Below are 7,683 nucleotides of genomic sequence, written 5' to 3'. Positions count from 1 at the left end.
CCACTTTTGTCTTCAATTACCTTGGCAAAAGCAAGAGAAATCATTTTTGGTGATTGGATAATTTGGGTAGTTGTTGTTAAATAGTCCTGGACAATTTTTAACACTTTTATATTCCAAAATATCTTGGTTTGAAGAAAAGCCACTTTAAATATCATTGCAGACAATACATTGTGCTTGCTAGTTATCTCTCACTACATAATAATGGACAGGCCCATTGTTCACACAACAACGTTCTCTAATGAAGGTTTTGAAATACAGAAAAACCTAAAGTCCAGTAAGCAAACACTTGCATTTAGCACATGTGCAGGTGAATGGCCCTTGATCAGCAACTCCAGCTGGCATAAATAATAAAAATTAGTCAAGAAATAATGAACGACTGGTGGGCAGATACAGAGAAGAGATTAAAAGGGAGTTTGTTAAGTGGTCAGTAAAAAGAGGATTGTTTTGTGGAGAAAGAAAATATAGTTTTCTATGATCTGGAAGGGATGAAAAAGAAGGTAGCTGACAGGCTAGAGAGAGTAATGTTTTTAAAGAACAGCAAAAGAGAAGTAAATCATAATGCAAGTACCAGTAAGAAGGAAGAGGAAAGGGCTTCCCTGGTGGCGCAGTGGTTGAGAGTCTACCTGCAGATGTAGGGGACGCGGGTTCGTGCCCCGGCCCAGGAAAATCCCACATGCCGCGGAGCGGCTGGGCCCGTGAGCCATGGCCGCTGAGCCTGCGCATCTGGAGCCTGTGCTCCGCAACGGGAGAGGCCACAACAGTGAGAGGCCCTAGTACCGAAAAAAAAAAAAGAATGAAGAGGAAAAAAGTGGGTGTGAGCAAGAGTGAGAGAGGAGAAGGGGGAGAAACCTTACAGAAATTTTTATAAGGAAGAAGAGGGACATGATGAAATGTATGAGGTGAGGCTGAGTATGAGATAAAAGTGAGAAAACAAAACATAGCCCGTAGTAGAACCAGAATGCTCGAATCAAATGATTTTCTTATAATACACACAGTTGAGCCTGGGGCTTACCTTATCCAAGGGTTCTTTCTGCTGCTTTGTCTGCCTCTCTCCATTTAGAGCTATCTGTGGTCCCCCTCTCACTGGGGTGGTTCCATTCCAGTTCTCTGATTTCCCTTCTCTCTCCTCTCCCAACAATGCTTTATTATCTTTAAACCTGCCAAATGTTAACCTGCCAAATGTTTCGTGTAATACATACTTTAGAGAAAAGAATTCCTCCATTGCTTTCTCCTGGAGCTATGTGTCAAGCTCTGTGCTAATGTTTTGCCTAAACCATCTCTTTAAATCCCGACACAACCCAGTGATGCAGCTATATTATTATCCTGAGTTAAGAGACCAGGAAAGGGAGGCTTCATTATTAGCAAATCATTATTAAGATTTGCTGATAATGGACAGTGAACAGATTTGGATTCAGGGAAATCCAAAGCTCACTCTTATCTACCCAGAATGGATTAAGAGGGAGATGGCATATATTTCTCAGACTGCATATTGGAGGATGCCCACACAGCTCCTTCTGACCTAACAGTGTCATCTTCACTTCCCTGCTGATACTTCTGTACTCCCCTCCATAGCTGGGCAGTGGAAAAGCAGAGAAATCCCCTCTATAGAAGTCCTGTCATCAGCGTGCTCAACCCAAGCAGAATCCAGGGCCTCTTCCTCTTTTGCTCTAGGTCTGTTTCCATGGTGCTGTTTCCCGGCTTGGCCCAGATTTTGCCTTCCCTTGTGTGCCTATCTCAGTTGAACAGAATTGCTTCCTTTAACTACTGAGCTATTAAAACAGCATTTGGGAAATGATGAAGCAAGACCCAGAGGATTTATGCAAAGAAATACTATATCAGGTCTTCCCTGGCAGTCCAGTGGTTAAGACTCTACAACTAAGATCCCACATGCTGCACTGCGTGGCCAAAAGAAAAACAAAAACAAAAACAAAATGCTGTATCAACTATGTGAACTGGTAGAGAATTACCTGTTTCTGATGTGATTCAGTCAAGCATCATCTTGTTTGTAAATGAAAATGTTAATAATAATCTAACTTAGTAGAGAAAGATTATCCGACACCAAGAACCTACTATCTTTTTCAGATCTTTGAAACAAACAAAAAAGCATCTACCACATGGTATTTGAGTTTTTCCTCCTTGAGAAATAAAAAGTCAACGTAATCTTTTGCTGTAAGCTCACCTTTATCTAAAGCTGTTGTGGATTGAGAACACAGTTAGATCTCATTAGATGACTAGACATCCATAACCCAGTTATTTAGCAAGAATAAAATAAAACGGTGACACTCTAAAAAGAAATAATATTCTATAACCTGATACGGCAAGGGAAAAGAGAAAGACACCTCCCTTTCCCCCCTTTTTTTCAATAAAAGGAGATTCACATGAAGCTAACTGGTAGTAAAGAGTATCTAAAAGGACCGTTCACAAAGAGTAAATCGGGGGAAGCACTAATATCCTGAAATCCTACAGGGTTTTACAAAGTGCCAAAGAAATCACTGAGCAAACACATGGCTGGCAGGCATCTGCACCAGAGCCCACGGCAGAGAGCTTCCTTATTTGTGAGAAGGGTCACATTTTCAGCAGCAGCTTCTGACCTCAGGTTTACCCCTTCTTAGCCCTATGTCAGCAAATCTCTCCAAAGTTTGCGAATTAAGACCTGTTCCATTTACAGGTAAGTGACCAAGACACATTTGTCAGTTTCCCCTTGAGCCAGGCCCTTCCGCTTCGCTTTTTCCTCCACGGTTTTCCACACATCTTTTCCCTAGTCATGAAACGTTCTCCTGAAGGCATCTGGGATTATCTACAAAATAAGGGTGTGGGTGAAATTAACTAAAATGATCCTTCCTCTCTCTAAATTCTAAGTCATTTTCTATGGTCATCTGGAGCAAGATACTTTTTTTAAATCCCCACCAAAAACCTGAGAACATTTTGATTTGTCACTGGTGGGACCACATAGAAAGTGATTTGAAGTCTCCATCTGCACCCTCGCTCTCCTGGGAACCGGAGCTAGCACTAGGCAGAATTAAGTGACACCTCACACCTCCAGTTCATCTCCTTTCCAGACTTCTAGAGCCTCTGTTGTTTCTTCTTGCTCTTGCTGTCTCAGCTCCCTGCCCCTGTTGGGGAAAAAAAAAAAATTTTTTTTAAAGTCACTCTCTTGCATCAGGTGTTAGCTGGTAAGTGTTTTAAGACATAACCCCACTCTGGGGATATCTGCTTTCTCAATTATTTTACAAAAAAAAAAAAAAAAAATGAAGACACCCCCACACCCAATCTATCTGTGTTAGTAGAAATGAAGCCACCATAGGGCAAGAGTCTCTAAGGAAAGTTTCCTGGAAGATAGACCTCTTCCCTGATCTTTCTCAAATCACAGCACCTGAACACTGGTCCAGCTGTCTGCTTAGGTTAACCCAGCTTAGAGGAAGCCAGAAGGATTTTAAGCATTCCCCTAAAACTATTCACTCATCTAGTATGCTTGCTTTTTAATGGAAATTTCTATATTGAATGATGGAGAAAATGAGTTATAGGAAAGACTATGAAGACTGGCCTTAATCGTAATGAAAATTTCTCCCTTTACTTGTTCATTCCCATTAGAACCAGTCCTTTCCCATCAGCCTATATAATTTCTGAAGCTGAACATCCTTAGAAAAATATTTCAGGAGAATCTTTCAAAATGTCTACCTATTTTGGAAGCAGCAGGGCATGACTGTCTAATTCTGCATCATTCTTAATTTAATGTAGACTTCAGTTTGAGCAGATTTATGCAAGGATAGTGACATAAGTCAATGACTTTCATTATTAAAAAAACGAAAAGGAATTATTTTTATTATATTATTATCTTATATTTACTCTTTTGTATTTGAATATGAGGACTTCATATTGAAACAGAAACTCCAGGTCACACACAAAAAAGAATGGTTTCTCCTGTGTAGGAGAAATAATTGTCATAACTATGTTGGAATTTAATGGCTCGGTTTAGTCAATAATTAAAACTATTTGTATGTAAATGGCAGTGTTAGAAGTTGTGAAGTGGGGGCCTAAAGACCAAAAGCAAGTTGCACATACATTTTGTTTGGCTTACATAGTGCTGTTTGGAAATGTGAACTAAATGCCAACATTTAAAAATCAGGAGATTTCAGGGCTTCCCTGGTGGCACAGTGGTTAAGAATCCGCCTGCCAGTGCAGAGACATGGATTCGAGACCTGGTCCGGGAAGATCCCACATGCCACGGAGCAACTATGCCCGTGTGCCACAACTATTGAGCCCACGTGCCACAGCTATTGAAGCCTGCACACCACAACTACTGAAGCCCACGTGCCTAGAGCCCGTGCTCTGCAGCAAGAGAAGCCACCACAATGAGAAGCCCGCGCACCGCAACGAAGTGTAGCCCCGGCTCGCCGCAGCTAGAGAAAGCCTGCACACGGCAACGAAGACCCAACGCAGCCAAAAATAAAAATAAATAGATAAAAATTTCAAAAAATCAGGAGATTTCGCGTAAATATCTAGATTTCTGGCAATCAGACAAGATCTTACTGCTCTGTGCTCCCAGTCTTGTAGGACAATGAAGAACCCCCCAACTCCCTTTTGGAGGAAACCTGTGCCTAGCTGACGGATCACCACAGTCCCTACCACTTCCTGTTATTGTGCATGTGTGTGCCCACAAGGCTGACTTTACCCATTGACACTACCTGCCTTTCTCCAACAGGCATCTGGGTTTTTAACCTCTACTTTACGTTTTGTGTTTCCTGAAATTTCCTCACCGCCATTCCCCGTTGCTCCAAATTTATCTCTTCATTTCTTCTTTCATTTCTTATGCTGCATTTCTTGGTGCTGTTGCCATCCCTGACAGAGGTCAACTGCAATTTGAGTATTCATGCTGAGGCCTTTCAAACTAGTTTTGTGCAAAAATACATATCTGGCACAGGAAACATTGTTTCCCCGTGCGCTTGAAAAATCAAATGAATTTATACAGTACCAAAGAGTGTGGAAACCCTCAAGACCACGGCCTATTTGAAATCCAACTGCAGTTAAATCTGCTCTCTTTTGCCCTTTGGTGCCTGTTGCAGCTGCTGTAGGAGAGTTAGCTCTGTTTGGGACTCTGTCTACTCATCACAAGCATACAAATTATATTCTTCCTGTTAGTGTTCTACTTTCTCTGAAAGCAGCGTTGAGGTTCAGAATTTCTTATAGAAGTTCATAAACATGTTTTATATCAAGTAGCAATTCAAATGTCTCAGTACTATAGAAGCACTTAGCTGAAAGGACTATATTCAGAATGCAGAGGAATCGGAAAGCCATCTGCTTATTCCACATTGCTGCTTAGAGAGCTAATAAATAGTTACCTCGAACTTAACGTGTCTAATATCACATGTCTAATTCCATCTCTCTAAACCTGTTTATCCCAGCACGTTCCCTATTTAGCAAATGTCAACTCCATCCTTTCAGTTGCTCAGGCTGAAAACCTTGGAGTCATTCTTGATCTCTCTCTTGCTCTTACACCTCACATTCCATCCATTTACAAATCCTGTTGGTTATACATCCCAAGATGTCCAGAATCCATGCATTTCTCACTACTGTCATTAATATCAGCATAACCAAAGGCACCGTTCTCTCTCACCTGAATTATAGAAATAGACTGCTCTCCCTTGTCACCTTTAGTTTATCCTCTACACAATAGCCATAATGCTCTCTTTAAATGGTAAGATTATGTCACTCTTCTTCTCAGAACTCCCCAAGTTTCCCATTATCCAGACTAAAAGCAAAACCCTTAGAGTAGCCCAAGTTCCTATACGATTTACATGCTCTCCCCTCACGTCCTTATGTCTCTAAACTCACATCCTGTTACACCCTACTGTGCTCACTTTGCTCCAGCCAGACTGGCTGTCCCTCAAACACACCAAACACGCCCCACTTCAGAGCTTTGGTGTCTCTGGGTCCTTTACCTAGAATGCTCTTCCCCTAGAAAACCCCCATCTCCTTGAGGTCTTTGCTAAATGTCCTTATGGTGAAGTCTTCCCTGATGACTCTATTTAATGAGTTTTCTTTTTGTCACATAGTGTATTGTCCTCACTTGTTTTCTCTGAGTCTCCCTCCACAGTATATACACTCCATTATGTAAACACTGTGCAATATATACACTCCACAATGAATCATTTATGAGGGCAGGGATTTTTCCATTGCTCTTTTCAGTACCCAGGACAGTGCCTGAGACATATAGCTCCTCAATAAATATTTGATGAATGAATTAGGTAGAAATGCCATCAATCTAAAGGTTTCTATTTTCATTACTCAAGTCTGCAAAGAAGAATGCATGCTTCCAATCATGAGCATATTTGTGAGATCTTTAAAAGAACAGAGGCCAAAATAGAAAGCTTTATTTCTTACATTTTCTGGACATGAGCAGCTATCCCTGGTTTGTCAAAGTTAATCCCTCCTGCTGAATTCCAAACATATGGAGCTTTAATATCTTAAAGGAAAATTCACCATTTCAAGTTAAGCCATACAAAGGGGTCAAGGATTCCGTTTTGATATTACAGTGACTCTGCTTGCTCTTGTCAACTACACCAAGGAGTCCAATGCTTCTTAAGTAAGACACTTTGGGGAGGCGTGCTTAGGCTGTTAGGACTGTGGGCCATCTTTCTGGGTCTGAGTTTCACTCTGTTAATTCAGTGGCATCATTGACTTCTGCATTTGTTTTGTTCAATTAGTTGAACAAGGAGGCCATTGCACTGAGGTGGCTCTAATGCCTTAGTAGCACACGTACATTTGGAAGCCAAAATCTTAGCCTGTCCATCCCTCAAGCTTAAGATGTTGAAACCTAAGGACAACGTACCACAAACAGGAAACTAAGCTTTTCCAAATAAGGCAAATGCATAAGCTATAGCCAATCAAATAATGTCCTTGCTTTGTTTCTGCATCTTCTCTCTAAAAGTCTTGCCCCCAGCTCCTGTTGGGGGAGTGCTCCTAGCCATGCCTACCTGGGCACTGCCTGATTCAAATTGATTGTTGCTCAAATCAGCTCTTAAAATTTTTCATAGTCTTCCAATTATCTTTTAATAGTTCTAACACCTTAATGTGGGTTCAGACGTTACAACTGTTGGCCTAAATTATTTAAATGCAGCATGCTTCTTCTGAACTTGAAAAAAATATACCTGCAGGAAAAAGACAAAAACAAAACACAATGGAGAAGTAGAAACAATTAGAAAACAAAACAAAATGGACACAGATTGAACATCTTAAAGTTTCTAACTGTTGATTTGTCAGAGTTAATTTCAACATGGATGTGAACCTTGTTCATTTCATATGCCATTAAATAAGTTAAAACAGGATGTGACCAATTGTCCAATGTGATTATTAATTCTGGAGTTTGTATTCACCTATTTCAGGGAATTTTTTAATGCTGACTTTTCTTCCAAGCACTGTGAGACAATGTTAAGACGTGCTAGATAATCATAGATAATATTTACAAAGCTCTCACACGGTGTGCGCACTGTTCCCAGAGCTTACATATATTAACTAATTGCAATGCTATCAAGTGGAGACTGTCCTACAGGAGGAAAAACTTGTCCTTGAACCTCTTAGAGTCCCTGCCTGGGTGAGAAAATTTAACTGACAAAGGCAGATTAATAGGAGTAAAACGTATGTTTGATTATATTTTTACACTATACATGGGAGACTTCACGAAAC

The sequence above is a fragment of the Kogia breviceps genome, chromosome 12, assembly GCF_026419965.1.
Source record: "Kogia breviceps isolate mKogBre1 chromosome 12, mKogBre1 haplotype 1, whole genome shotgun sequence".
Lineage (NCBI taxonomy): Eukaryota > Metazoa > Chordata > Mammalia > Artiodactyla > Physeteridae > Kogia > Kogia breviceps.
This window is presented reverse-complemented; position numbering follows the sequence as displayed.